The following is a 16,141-nucleotide window of genomic DNA, read 5'->3' on the forward strand; positions in this document are numbered from 1 at the left end:
TTTTCAAATTTAAAACATCAGTTGGAGAATATTCAGGGCATATATCAAAAAGGATGGTGCAAACTTACACGGCTGAAAGCATATGATAATAGAAGCATAAATGTCAAGTGAACATGGGCTCTAAAACACATACCTTAAGAGCTATGAGGTGTTCTTTTGTGAAACAAATCTCTTATACTGCAAGCTCTTTTCTTTCCATATTTTGGGAAGTGGTAGTATGAAAAAAAAATGAGAAAAAAAGGTCCCGTAAACATGTGCTCTAAATTGCATCCCTTAAAAGTTCATTAGAAGAGTTGTGTTCCAAAGTACCAAAGATAAACAGGTGCTCATAGCTGTTAAGGTATGCATTTTAGAGCACATGTTTACTGGACATTTTTTTTTCTTGTTTTGGTCCATACTAACACTTCCCAAAATGTGGAAAGCAAAGAGCTTACAGTATAAGAGATTTGTTTCACAAAAAAAACAACTCATAGCTCTTAAGGTATGCGTTTTAGAGCCCATGTTTACTTGACATTTGTGCTTCTATTATCATGTACTTTCAGCCATGTAAGTTTAGGCCATCCTTTTTGATACACCCTGTATAATGGTAATTGTGACAACTACAAAAAATAGTGAGACCAGGCAACCGGGGCAATGGTGGCACAACCAAATCACTACAATGTATGCCCATTCTTGCCCAACCATTCACTCCACGTCCTAATGCAGAATAGATAAAAACTACACCCGGGTAAAAATTGCCAATGATTCTTGCAATGTGTCCTACTGTGGCAAGTACAATTGTTGTGTCACAGCAGGACACATTGCAAGAATCTTTGGCAATTTTTACCCTGGTATAATTTTTATCTATTCTATGAGTGGCAACTATTTATTTGTAGCTTGTACAACATAGATATGTATTTCAAAGTTTTACTGAGCCTCAGAGTAGTCACCAGCATTGTGTATAATCTGTTGCCAGCAATGTGGAAGTCATAGGATACTCTTAGCAGTGCCAACTTTGTTGACAGATCGAGCAGCATGGTCTTTTGCCTGACAAATTTGTAGCAGTTCTGAAGCAAATACCGTGAAGTGTCTCCTTCAGTTTAGAAATTGAGTTGAACTCATGAGGGCTTAAGTCAGGAGAGTGCAATAGGTGGTATAGCACTTAGCAGCCCCATCAGTCAAACAAATCAATAAAAGCTTGTACTGTATGTGCTGGAGCATTGTCCTGCAAAATGATGGTCAGGTCCTGCAGAAAGTGTCATCACTTCTGTCTCTATGCTGTTCATTTTTGGAACACAACCTACCACCAGCTTAGAGACAGAAGTGATGACTATCAACACAACTGGCACTGCTAAGAATATCCTACAACTTCCACATCACTGGCAACAGGTTATACGCAATGCTGGTGACTACTCTGAAGGTCAGTAAAACTTTGAAATAAGTATCTATTTTGTATGAGCAGTAAATAAATAGTTGCCACTATTAAAGTTCCAACCCTCGTACATTAGGACTTGGAATGAACAGTTGGGTAAGCATGGGCATAACTTGTAGTGACTTGGTTGCGCCACCATTGCCTCAGTTGCCTGGTCTCATTGTTTTTTGTAACTGTCAGATTATGTCACAGTTCCCATTACATATTCTCCAACTGATGTTTCGCATTTCAAAATGACGACATAATTCATTTCAACTGGTAATGTAACCCCTTTTTTTAAAAAAGATTTTTATGTGTTGTGACTATGGCTTCACTACTGTAGTGTCAAATAAACATTTAACTAATAAAAGTGGACTGGAAACAGTTCATGACCACCACTTACCTGAGAAAGTTACAAAAAATATTAAGGTATCAAAAGGAACATGCATTTATGTAAAGTTACAAGGAGACAAAATGGCTGGCCACTACTTATCTTTGGGAAGCCATATTCTAATGAGTGCCAATAGATACATATAAAGGTAAAATACAGTACACAGCTATTGGAGTTGTTAGTTTCAGGGAGAAAAGATAAGTATGTTGAGAAAAGGAGAGATAAGTCAGTCAGGTCCCAGGTTTAAGTGTCCCTCCTATTATGAGAATGTTGGCAGACAATATGAAGGGGGAGGTAGGCCTATAACAGAGTGCAGGAGGTCAAAGATAGTATATTCATGTACATTGTATCAGCTCCAGTCCAGAGAAGACATAAATGCTAAATAATAAGTAAAAATGGATTAAAGGGAAGAGAAATGAGGAATAAAATGAATAGTGCAGTTAACAACAGGACTTCACAAAAGACCAAATACATTAGAGGCATGAGGAAGCTGAAAATATTTTTTTAATTAGTAAGTAATTGAGTAAATAATGAAATTCTAATGATGCAGGAATAGAAGGGGAGGTTGGAAGTTGTTATCAGAGCTTCAGTCCAAAAGGGTAGTGAGGTGCACGGACATACAAACATAGGCTTCCACAGCCATTCTCACAAACAATAAAATTTTTCTGGGATATGTGACTACATTGTCAATATGTAAAACTACTGACGTTTCAGTCACTGTTGCAAGTGACCTTCTTCTGGGTGTTTTTGTGTAACAAAAACACCCTGAAGATGGTCAGCTGTGACAGTGACCAAAACATTGGGAGTTTTACGTACTGATAATGCAGACACAAATCCAGAAAAATTTTATTGATTGTGCAACAACAAGTGTAAGAACAAAGTCCCATCTCCAGAGCCCATGGAAATTAGTTTCAAGTGGAAGAATCCAAATGGCCTTTGTGATGTAGCATGTACATAGGTCTACAGAGCATGCTTATAATCTGGGTACTAGATGGCCTTGAGGCAAGCAGTTCTTCTATGTCTGTTCATGTATGCAGGTACTTTAGTGGTGGTCATTCTTGCACAAAATCCATACCATGAACACATGTTAGTTGGTAAATTATATGTGTGGTTTTACATGTTGTTCTACCTTTAGTGTTGTAAGATTTACCAATTATGTTGCTGAAGTAGATGATAGTTTTAAAATGAGAAGGATTGCAGATTATGAATCTTATTATTAGGGTAATGGTCTAAGAATTTTATCTGATTTGAAAAGCACTATTATGTTAGTGGATATATTATGGTAACACTGTGTATCCTTTTGAAAGTGATTCAGACAACTGACCAGAAAGCATGGGAACCAACTTTGTCTAGGCTGCATCATGGACTCAGACACAGCCACAGAAGATCATGCTGGATTGGATCTAAGTGTGAGCCCACCACTGCAGACCATTCACTCCCAACTCCACAACATTGGTTGCAGCTGGTATCATCTAGACAGTGCTTCAAAATGCTGGAATTGCTTTTACACTACAGACTCTTGCTGATATTACTTATTTCAGATGCACTGTATTGTTCTTTACAATTTTTGAACTTGATTGGACAGTACTTTGAAAATTAAGTTAATTTCTTGATTACAACTCATCATCATCTGACATTTATATTGTTGAATGTATATATGTGCTTGTATTTCCTATGCTTTGCACAAATCATGTTCATCACAACATGCTTTCATTAGATTCCAGTCTAAGTTAATATAGAGTGAATATATAAAAAACTGGTCAAAAGTAACACTAGGATTACAAACTAGTAAAATGCTATAAAGGAAAAATACCCAAAGGATCTAATAAAATACATGCAGTGCAGAAGAGCTGATTTCGTCAATCATCTTGAGGGATAAGTGTAGTATTCCTGTCTAACACTCTGTCCTAAAGGAGAAGCACTGAGTCACCAACAGGCACACATATAAAGAAGGAAAACATGCGAGCTTTTTGAGTAATCTTTTTTCAAGCTAGAGTAAAAATACACACACATACATACACACCTATGCTCCTACGTGGCACTAGCTGGACACACAATGCTGTATTTTCAGCAGGTGGACTTGGTTGTGGTGGGGTTTGCACCAGGCAGAGTGAGTACAGGGAGACAGAGGTAGAAGGTTGGGAGAGGGTGTGGTGGTGCGTGGTTAGTGGCTTGGCTGGAGGCAGCTGGTTTGCTGGCTAAAAATGAGGGTGGGAGGTGTGGTAGGAGCACAGGCTATGCATATCACTCATGATTCTCAGAGCCAGTATGGAGTGGCACACGCTGATGGTGATATAGGGATGTGAATTTAGGAGGAAATGACAGGACAGAGGAAGGGAAAACTTGGGTGGAGGATGTGGGGATAGTTGGTTATTGGAGAGTGAGGCCTTCCTGTCACCCCCTTCCAAATTCACATACCGACATCACCTTCAGTGTGCACTGCTGCCTGCCAGCTCTGACAACTACGTGACATCAAACCAGACACAACAAAGTTACCAGTTCTTGTGCTCTCTGGATTGCAAACCCACACATAAACTTAAGGACTTTCTAACTGCTTGCTTGTACAACCTGAAATATGGTTCACAATTTTGGAGCATATTTTTAGACATCAGCTGATTAGGGCAGACCCCAAACAGTTTACTTTGACAGTCAGCAACCTAGACCAGAGAGCTATCACTTTAGTTTCAGACATAATTTTACACCCACCTTGCCAATGAGCTTGCCTAATTATTAAAAAGGTTTTAGTTTCCCATTGCACTAAACTATCAGATCTATAGCTAAAACAAGTGCTGTATCATGAAAAATCTGGTAATAAAAATCCATTTTTGAAGATGTTTACATACTGTTATAGATACTAGTGTGGTTTCTGGTGAGTTATTATTGTATATCTGGCAACAACAGCTGTCTCCACAGGTGCAGTTAGCTTTTATAGCACATGCTGCCATGGTGACTATAATGTCATCAACTACAGCTGAATACAACTGACAACTGCTGAGCTTACCCAAGGTCACTGTACCTCACTGCTCTATTGCTTCATACCGACACCTGCTGAGCATAGTTGAAGATAGGCATACAGTTAGTTACATGCTGGCCCAAATGAGAGATTACATTCACAACATTCTACTACTCCTCGGTCTCAAAATCACAGCCATGTCCAAGACACCTCTACTAATATCTGATGCTACCACAGACATTTAGATCTCAAGCTGTGAAGTACACAACACAAGGGCAATCTGGATGCGGTGTATCAGACCACAGCACCAGCAAAGACTGGCATTAAGGAAAGGAGTGTCCTCTCCCAACCCTACACAGACAACAGCACAGTATCAAATACACTACTGATGGCAATATAGGATCTGGTCAAATGACTCAGTCTCTGCTAACTCCAGTGTGTAACACAATGTCATGATAGTTTCATGATAGTTATGTATTTCCAATTTTTTTTAAGCAACTGTATTATCTTCACTCATGGCCATACAAATCTGACATTGAAAGAACTTTTGTGATCGTGGACATCACTCAGCCTATCTTAGGTGCTGATTTTATTTCCCCACACTTATGGTGGACTTGTGGGTTTGACAAAGGTATGTTTAATAAACTGGATTGACACTCACAAAGTGATGTGAACTGAAGGCTGTTCTGTAGTTGGCATGGTGAGAAGAGTCAACAGTACAAGTACACAGCTCTCCTGCGACACTAACATTGTGCATAATGAAGAGTTAATATTGATGCCACAGGGATTGACTAAACAGTGCATCATTAAGCACAAAATATATATAAGTCTGTGGACATTTTCTTTACACCCAATCCCCAATAAAGATTGCTCACAATCTCCTGTGGCTAGTACCATGAACCAAAATCTAGAACTCCTCTGGATAGGTATGCCTTACCTAATACCCAAGAATTCACATAGACTTTGGCAGATGCAAAGGTTTTCACAATTCTGGACCGCCACAGTGCTTATAATTAGATCCTGGTAGTGCTTGGTGATATACCAAAAACAGTAGTGATTACACCTTTCCACCATTTTGAAGTCTTGCTTGCTGAGCTAGGTGGCACAGTGTTTAGCACACTGGACTCGCATTTGGGAGGATGTGGTTCAAACCTGTGTCCAGCCACCTGATTTAGGTTTTCCATTATTCCCTAAATCTCTTTAGGCAAATATCAGGATAGTTCCTTTGAAAGGCCATGGCCGATGTCCTTTCTCATCCTTCCCTAATCCAACAGGACTGGTGCCCTTGCTGTTTGGTCCTCTCTCCCTGAATCAACCAACCAGTTCTTGTTCATAGCATTCTAAGTCAGAAACACTGCTCAAACGTGTCAAAGTTTCATTGATGAAGTTCTGCAGCGACTGCAATTTTATTTTTCATATTTGGATTATATCCTGGTATTCTATTCCAATGCACAGATACAAGACATACATGTTGACAAAGAACAACAGAGACTATATAGCCATCAAATTGAGTTATTCAGAAACAAATGTATCACTGACAAAAGTGAAGTAACTTTTCTGCATGGTGAATTTTTATCACTGTCACCTTCCTGTGACAGCTTTCATTCAAGCTCCTCTAATGACTGCACTTTCTGATCCCAACACCAAGGGCAAACAAATACTCAAACAGACTCCAGAAATGGACATAGCTCTCCATTATCTACAGACTAGCCTCATGAAGACAGTGCTCCTCACCAACCTAGTACCATCTATGCCATTGGCTATTGTCATGAACACCAGCCAAAGTGAAATGGTTCCACTCTACACCAAAAAGTCAGTAACTGTTGGAAGCAGTCAAGATATTTTTTTTTTCAAAAGAAATTACAGCTAAGGCCAATGCAATGGAGTGATTAAGACAGAGAGCTATTGGTCAGTTATGAAGGTGTAGGCATTTTCTCCCTACAATCAAAATCCGGCCAGTGACAATCTGTATAGACTACAAACCAATCAAATGCCAGGGATAGGTGTTCCCCTCGACTGCTCTGGCACATCTTAAAGGGTCATAAAAAACGTACGCGGTCGCCCTACCTTTTCAGCACGTTCATCCGTCACGTTCCCAGTCCGTTGAAATTTTTCAAACAGATCCTTTATTGTATCGCTTTTCGGTATTTTGGTTACATTAAACCTCTGTTGAAAACTTTGTCTTGTTGCAACAACACTGTGTTCTAGGCGGTGGAATTCCAACACCAGAAAAATCCTCTGTTCTAAGGAATAAACCATGTTGTCCACAGCACACTTGCACATTGTGAACAGCACACGCTTACAGCAGAAAGACGACGTACAGAATGGCGCACCCACAGACTGCGTTGTCTTCTCTATCTTTCACATCACTTGCAGCGCCATCTGTTGTTGAAAATTGTAACTACTGTAATTGCGAAAGTTTGTCCGCCTGAAAATGTACTGTTGTCCCAAGCATATTGCAACAAACGGTGTATTTCTATCGCTGCTCGTTTAGTTTTTATTGCCGTTTCAAATATACCGGTCATTTTTGAAACACCCTGTATATATATATATATATATATATATATATATATATATATATATATATATATATATATATATATATATATATATATATATAATAACAAACGTGATTGTTGGGTTCAAATTAATGATATGAATATAATAGAGGGAAACATTCCACGTGGGAAAAATATATTTAAAAAGAAAGATGATGAGACTTACCAAACAAAAGCGCTGGCAGGTCGATAGACACACAAACAAACACAAACATACACACAAAATCTAGCTTTCGCAACCAATGGTTGCCTCGTCAGGAAAGAGGGAAGGAGAGGGAAAGACAAAAGGATTTGGGTTTTAAGGGAGAGGGTAAGGAGTCATTCCAATCCCGGGAGCGGAAAGACTTACCTTAGGGGGAAAAAAGGACTGGTATACACTCGCACACACACACATATCCATCCTCAATCCTTTTCTTTCCCTCTCCTTCCCTCTTTCCTGACGAGGCAACCATTGGTTGCGAAAGCTAGATTTTGTGTGTATGTTTGTGTTTGTTTGTGTGTCTATCGACCTGCCAGCGCTTTTGTTTGGTAAGTCTCATCATCTTTCTTTTTATATATATATATATATATATATATATATATATATATATATATATATATATATATATATATAGCTTGAATTTTGTGTGTATGTTTGTGTGTCTCTCGACCTGCCAGCGCTTTTGTTTGGTAAGTCTCATCATCTTTCTTTATATATATATATATATATATATATATATATATATATATATATATATATATATAATAGAGGGAAACATTCCACGTGGGAAAATATATTTAAAAAGAAAGTTGATGAGACTTACCCAACAAAAGCGCTGGCAGGTCGATAGACACACAAACATACACAAACATACACACAAAATCTAGCTTTCGCAACCAATGGTTGCCTCGTCAGGAAAGAGGGAAGGAGAAGGAAAGACAAAGTCCCTACTGACATCTCTGCCCAAACTCTTTGCCTTTACAAATGTCTGCTTGTGTCTGTGTATGTGTGGATGGATATGTGTGTGTGTGCGAGTGTAAACTTTTTTCCCCCTAAGGTAAGTCTTTCCGCTCCCGGGATTGGAATGACTCCTTACCCTCTCCCTTAAAACCCAATCCTATTGTCTTTCCTTCTCCTTCCCTCTTTCCTGACGAGGCAACCATTGGTTGCGAAAGCTAGAGTTTTGTGTGTATGTTTGTGTTTATTTGTGTGTCTATCGACCTGCCAGCGCTTTTGTTGGGTAAGTCTCATCAACTTTCTTTTTAAATATATATATATATATATATATATATATATATATATATATATATATATATATATATATATATATATATATAATAGAAGGAAACATTCCACGTAGGAAAAAAATACCTAAAAACAAAGATGATGTGACTTACCAAATGAAAGTGCTGGCAGGTCGACAGACACACCAACGAACACAAACATACACACAAAATTCAAGCTTTCGCAACAAACTGTTGCCTCATCAGGAAAGAGGGAAGGAGAGGGAAAGACGAAAGGATTTGGGTTTTAAGGGATAGGGTAAGGAGTCATTCCAATCCCAGGAGCGGAAAGACTTACCTTAGGGGGAAAAAAAGACAGGTATACACTCGCACACACACACATATCCATCCGCATATACAAAATGTCTGCTTGTGTCTGTGTATATGTGGATGGATATGTGTGTGTGTGCGCGTGTATACCTGTCCTTTTTTCCCCCTAAGGTAAGTCTTTCCGCTCCTGGGATTGGAATGACTCCTTACCCTATCCCTTAAAACCCAAATCCTTTCGTCTTTCCCTCTCCTTCCCTCTTTCCTGATGAGGCAACCGTTGGTTGCGAAAGCTTGAATTTTGTGTGTATGTTTGTGTTTGTTTGTGTGTCTATCGACCTGCCAGCGCTTTTGTTTGGTAAGTCTCATCATCATACCCTACCCTCTGACTCCTACCCTTGTAACCGCCCCCGGTGTAAAACCTGTCCCATGCACCCTCCCACTACCACCTACTCCAGTCCTGTAACCCGGAAGGTGTACACGATCAAACGCAGAGCCACGTGTGAAAGCACCCACGTGATTTACCAACTGACCTGCCTTCACTATGAAGCCTTCTATGTGGGAATGACCAGCAACAAACTGTCCATTCACATGAATGGACACAGGCAGACAGTGTTTGTTGGTAATGAGGATCACCCTGTGGCTAAACATGCCTTGGGGCACGGTAAGCACATCTTGGCCCAGTGTTACACCATCCGGGTTATCTGGATACTTCCCACTAACACCAACCTGTCAGAGCTCCGGAGATGGGAACTTGCCCTCCAGCATATCCTCTCTTCTCGCTATCTGCCAGGCCTCAATCTCTGCTAATTTCTAATTTCAATTTGCCACCGCTTATACCTCACCTGTCTTGCAACAACATCTTTGCCTCTGTACTTCCGCCTCGACTGACATCTCTGCCCAAACTCTTTGCCTTTACAAATGTCTGCTTGTGTCTGTGAATGTGCAGATGGATATGTGTGTCTGTGCGAGTGTATACCTGTCCTTTTTTCCCCTAAGGTAAGTCTTTCCGCTCCCGGGATTGGAATGACTCCTTACCCTCTCCCTTAAAACCCACAGCCTTTCGTCTTTCCCTCTCCTCCCCTCTTTCCTGACGAAGCAACTGTTTGTTGCGAAAGCTTGAATTTTGTGTGTATGTTTGTGTTTGTTTGTGTGTCTATCGAACTGCCAGCGCTTTTGTTTGGTAAGTCTCATCATCTTTGTTTTTAGATATACAGGGTTATTACAAATGACTGAAGCGATTTCACAGCTCTACAATAACTTTATTATTTGAGATATTTTCACAATGCTTTGCACACACACACAAAAACTCAAAAAGTTTTTTTAGGCGTTCACAAATGTTTGATATGTGCCCCTCCCTAGTGATTCGGCAGACATCAAGCCGATAATCAAGTTCCTCCCACACTCGGCGCAGCACATCCCCATCAATGAGTTCGAAAGCATCGTTGATGCGAGCTCACAGTTCTGGCACGTTTCTTGGTAGAGGAGGTTTAAACACTGAATGTTTCACATAACCCCACAGAAAGAAATCGCATGGGGTTAAGTCGGGAGAGCGTGGAGGCCATGACATGAATTGCTGATCATGATCCCCACCACGACCGATCCATCAGTTTTCCAATCTCCTGTTTATGAACTGCCGAACATCATGATGGAAGTGCGGTGGAGCACCATCCTGTTGAAAGATGACGTCGGTGCTGTCGGTCTCCAGTTGTGGCATGAGCCAATTTTCCAGCATGTCCAGATACACGTGTCCTGTAACGTTTTTTTCGCAGAAGAAAAATGGGCCGTAAACTTGTTTAAACCGTGAGATTGCACAAAACACGTTAACTTTTGGTGAATTGCGAATTTGCTGCATGAATGCGTGAGGATTCTCTACCACCCAGATTCGCACATTGTGTCTGTTCACTTCACCATTAAGAAAAAATGTTGCTTAATCACTGAAAACAAGTTTCGCACTCAACGCATCCTCTTCCATGAGCTGTTGCAACCGTGCCGAAAATTCAAAGCGTTTGACTTTGTCATCGGGTGTCAGGGCTTGTAGCAATTGTAAATGGTAAGGCTTCTGCTTTAGCCTTTTCCGTAAGATTTTCCAAACCGTCGGCTGTGGTACGTTTAGCTCCCTGCTTGCTTTATTCGTCAACTTCCGCTTACCTTAGGGGGAAAAAAGGACAGGTATACACTCGCACACACACACACACATATCCATCCGCATATACACAGACACAAGCAGACATTTTGCTTGTCATTTTGTCTGCTTGTGTCGGTGTATATGCGGATGGATATGTGTGTGTGTGCGAGTGTATACCTGTCCTTTTTTCCCCCTAAGGTAAGTCTTTCCGCTCCCGGGATTGGAATGACTCCTTACCCTCTCCCTTAAAACCCACATCCTTTCGTCTTTCCCTCTCCTTCCCTCTTTCCTGATGAAGCAACCGTTTGTTGCGAAAGCTTGAATTTTGTGTGTATGTTTGTGTTTGTTTGTGTGTCTATCGACCTGCCAGCGCTTTTGTTTGGTAAATCTCATAATCTTTCTTTTTAGATATATTTTTCCCACGTGGAATGTTTCCCTCTATTTATATATATATATATATATATATATGTGTGTGTGTGTGTGTGTGTGTGTGTGTGTGTGTGTGTGTGTGTGTGTGTGTGTGTGTGTGTGAGAGAGAGAGAGAGAGAGAGAGAGCGCCTATATATATATAATTTGCAAAATGCTAGTTATTAAGCATATTATACTACTTACTACTTCAATTCTTGTGATACAAATTTGACTTGATCTATACAATGTATGTTGTCTAGGGATCCAATAAAATAAATAAATAACATAAATCTACATCTGCATCCATACTTCACAAACCACAGTGAAATGCGTGTGCATAGATCACATGAAGAATGAATAAATGTCTCTGTGTGTTTAGTTTAGCTTAGTTTATTTTATTAACATTCTTTGCATCACTTACATGATATAGGAATTACTGTAGTACTGTACATCACATGCATAGCACAATTGTACAAATTGATATAATGAATATGAAATTAATGTTTGGAGTGTACTAAAAAATGATGCAACGAACTGATGCAATGGTGTTATACATGCTCTCTGACCAAGTGAATAATTGAAATATGTGAAATACACTTCAAGAAACATATTTATTGCATCATTTACAGTCAACAGAGAATATAACCAAAATATGAAATTAACAATGAGTACAGCATGATTGAAATGACAATGAAGAGAATACAAGTGTTTGTTAGTGATTTAGGGATTCAAAATATTCCTCTGTGTTATAAAAACATTTCTTTAACAGGTAATGTTTTGATTCTGATTTAATTTTCCCTCTTCTTTGATTCATCAATGGCCTTGCTGCAGTGAATACACAGGCTCCCGTCTGATCACCGAAGTTAAGCACTGTCGGGCGTGGCTGGCACTTGGATGGGTGACCATCTGAACCGCCATGCGCTGTAGCCATTTTTCGGGGTGCACTCAGCCTCATGATGCCAACTGAGGAGCTACTCGACCGAACAGCAATGGCTCTGGTCAAAGAAAACCATCATAACGGCTGGCAGAGCAGTATGCTGACCACTCGCCTCTCCTACTCGCATCCTCAGCTGAGGATGACATGGCAGTTGGATGGTCCTGATGGGCCACTTGTAGCCTGAAGATGGAGTGCTTCTTTGATTCCCTTGATGGAAATTGACAGAACATTATATAGCTATATTCCATAATGGCTCACATGTTTTTCAAGTTTTTTTTATTTTTCTTGCTCTTTCTACAGACCGATTCTTACTGTTACATGTGTTGTAGTTATGGAAATCTCATTTTATACATAAATTACTCAAGTCTCTCCCCCTCCCCCCCAGGACCGTGGACCTTGCAGTCGGTGGGGAGACTTGTATTCCTTAGCGATACAGACAGCAGTATCATAGGTGTAACCCCAACAGAGAGGTACCAGTTGAGAGGCCTGACAAATGTGTGATTCCTGAAGAGGGGCAGGTGTCTGTTTGGTAACTGCAGGGTCAACAGTCTGAATGATTGACTGTAATATCAATCAAAACAGCCTTGCTGTGCTGGTACTGTGAAAGCTGAAAACAAGGGGAAGCTGCAGCCATAATTTTTTCCAAAGGGTTGCAACTCTACGCGATGGTTAAATGATGATGGCATGCTCTTGGGTAATATATTTCAGAGGTAAAATAGTCCCCCATTCAGATCTCCAGGCAGAGACTACTTAGGCAGATGTCATCATGAGGAGAAACAAAACTGGAGTTATATAGACTGGAGCATGGAATGTCAGATCCCTCAATCAGGAAGTTAGGTTAGAAAACTTAAAAAGAGAAGTGGATATGTTATAGTTAAATATTGTAGGAAGTAGTGATGTTCGGTGACACGTGAAACAGGACTAATGGTCAGGTGAAAATAGGGTTATAAACTGAAAATGAAATAGTAGTAACCAGGAGTAGGTTTAACAATGAACAAGAAAATAGGAATGCAGGTAAGCTACTATGAACAGCATAGTGAATAGTGAATGCATTATTGTAGCCAAAATAGACAAAGTACACACCCGCCACAGCAGTACAAGTTTATTTGACACCTAGCTCCACAGATGATGAAGACATTGAAGAAATATATGATGAGATAAAAGAAATTATGCAAATAATTCAGGGAAATGAAAATTTAATCATAATGGGGTACTGGAATTCCACAGTAGCAAAAAGAAGAGAACAAAAAGTTATAGCTTAATATGGACTGGACTAAAGGAAAGAAAGAGGAAGCAGTCTGGTAGAATATTTCCCAGAGAACAATTTAATTATTGCTAATATCTGTTTTAAGAGTCATGAAAGACAGTTGTACACACAGAAGAGACACTGGGAGGATTTGGATTGATTATATAATGGTAAGACAGAGATTTAGGAACCAGATTTTAACTTGTAAGACATTTCCAGGGACAGGTGTGGACTGATCACAATTTATTGCTTATGAACTGTAGACTGGAACTGAAGATATTGTAAAAAGGTAAGAAATTAATGAGATGGGACCTGGATAATTTGAAAAAAACCAGAAGTTGTTGACAGTGTCCGAGGGAGCATTAGGCAATGACTGGCACAAATGAGGAAAAGGAACACAGTAGAAGATGAACAGGTAGCTTTGAGAGATGAAATAGTGAAGGCAGCACAGGAGCAAATAGGTAAAAAGCCACAGCATAGTAGAAATCGTTGGATAACACAGGAGGTACTGAATTTAAGTGATGAAAGGAGAAAATGTAAAACTGCAATGAATAAAGCAAGCAAAAGGGAATACAAACATCTAAACAGTAAGATTGGCAGGAAGCATAAAATGGCTAAGCAGGAATGGCTAGAGGACAAATGTATGGCTTAGAAGCATATATGACTAGGGGAAAGGTAGACACCGCCTACGGATAAATTAAAGAGGTATTTGGAGAAAAGAGCAGCAGCTGTATGAACATCAAGAACTCAGAAGACCAGTCCAAGCAAAGAAAGAAAAGCTGAAAGGTGAAAGTAGTATATAAAGGGTCTATACAATGGAGATGAACTTGCAGGCAGTATTATAGAAAGAGAAGAGGATGTAGATGAGGATGAGAGGGGAGACATGATACTGCGAGAAGAATTTGACAGAGCACTGAAAGACCTAAGTCGAAACAAGGCCCCAGGAGTAGACAACATTCTGTTAAAACTACAGATAGCATTGGGAGAGGCAAAATTCTTTCATCTGGTGTGCAATATGTATGAAACAGATAAAATACCCTCAGACTTCAGGAAGAATGTAATAATTCCAATTCCAAAGAAAGTAGGTGCAAAATACTAACACAAATTCCTTACAGAAGAATGGAAAAACTGATAGAAACCAACCTCTGGGAAGATCAGACTGGATTCCAAAGAAATTCAGAAACACATGATGCAATCTCACCCTTCAACTTATCTTAGAAGACAAGTTAAGGAAAGGAAAGCCTACGTTTATAGCATTTTCAGACTTAAAGAAAGCTTTTAACAATGTTGACTGGAATACACTCTTCAAAATTCTGAAGTTGACACAGGTAAAATACAGGGATAAAAAGGCTATTCACAACTTGTACAGAAACCAGAGGCAGTTGTAAGAGTCAAGGGGCATGAAAGGGAAGCATTGGTTGAGATGGGTTTGAGACCGGGTTGTCGCCTGTCCCCAATGTTATTCAATCTGCATGTACAACAAGCAGTTAAGGGAACCAAAGAAAAATTTGAAGTAGGAATTAAAGTCCACAGAGAAGAAATAAAAACCTTGAGGTTTGCTGATGACATTATAATTCTGTCAGAGACAGCAGAGGACTTGGAAGAGCAGTTGAATGAATGGTATGGACAGTGCCTTGAAAAGAGGACATAAGATGAACAACAACAAAAGCAAAACAAGGATAATGGAATGAAGTCAAATTAAAGCATGTGATGCTGAGGAAATTAGATTAGGAAAGAAGACACTTAAAGTTGTACATAAGTTTTGCTATTTGAGCAGAAAAATAACTAATGATGCGCAAAGCAGGGAGGATATAAAATATAGACTGGCAATGGCAAGAAATGTATTTCTGAAGAAGAGAAATTTGTTAACATCGAATACAGATTTAAGTGCCTTGAAGTCTTTGGTGAAAGTATTTTTATGGAGTGCAGCCATGTATGGAAGTGAAACATGGCTTAGGCAAGAAGAGAATAGAAACTTTTTAAATGTGGTGCTACAGAATACTGTTGAAGATTTGGTGGGTAAATCACATAACTAATTAGCAGGTACTGAATAGAATTGGGGAGAAAAGAAATTTGTGGCACACTCTGACTAGAAGAAGAGATCAGTTGATAGGACACATTCAGAGACATCAAGGGATCACCAATTTAGTACTGCAGAGGAGTGTGGGGAGTAAAAATCATAGAGAGAGAGACAAAGAGGTGAATACAGAAAGTAGATTCAGAAGAATGTAGGTTGCATTAGTTATTTGGAGATGAAGAGACTTGCACAGGATAGAGTAGCATGGAGAGCTGCATCAAACTAGTCTTCAGACTGAAGACCATGACAATAACTACTACTCAGGTATGTTCAAATTGCTCTGAGCACTACTGGACTTAACTTCTGAGGTCATCAGTCTCAGGTATGTTTTTGTATACAGTACACTTTTGGATATGTACAAAAATGGCACTGTAAATATTTTTAACTGGCCTGGAGTCTGTTTGTGGAGAGCTGTGTGCAATACAAAATTCTCATGGCTATTATCTGTAATTTCTCTCAAGCGAGATTTTGTTTCACCAAGAACATTATTCCATAAGGTACAGCACAATGGAAATATTTGTTC

At 39.6% G+C, this 16,141-nt stretch overlaps 1 protein-coding gene across 1 annotated transcript in view; it reads left to right on the plus strand.

Moving 5' to 3' along the window:
• LOC126183845 (ionotropic receptor 25a) overlaps nucleotides 1–3,769 on the plus strand; it is a 442,093-nt gene extending 438,324 nt beyond the window's left edge. Inside the window, exon 19 of the mRNA XM_049926116.1 lies at nucleotides 3,089–3,769. The gene's annotated coding sequence lies outside the window, so the exon portion shown is untranslated. The remainder of the gene's footprint in view (nucleotides 1–3,088) is intronic.
• The last annotated feature ends 12,372 nt before the right edge of the window (nucleotides 3,770–16,141 follow it).

Source organism: Schistocerca cancellata, chromosome 1 (assembly GCF_023864275.1).
Source record: "Schistocerca cancellata isolate TAMUIC-IGC-003103 chromosome 1, iqSchCanc2.1, whole genome shotgun sequence".
Taxonomy (NCBI): Eukaryota; Metazoa; Arthropoda; class Insecta; order Orthoptera; family Acrididae; genus Schistocerca; species Schistocerca cancellata.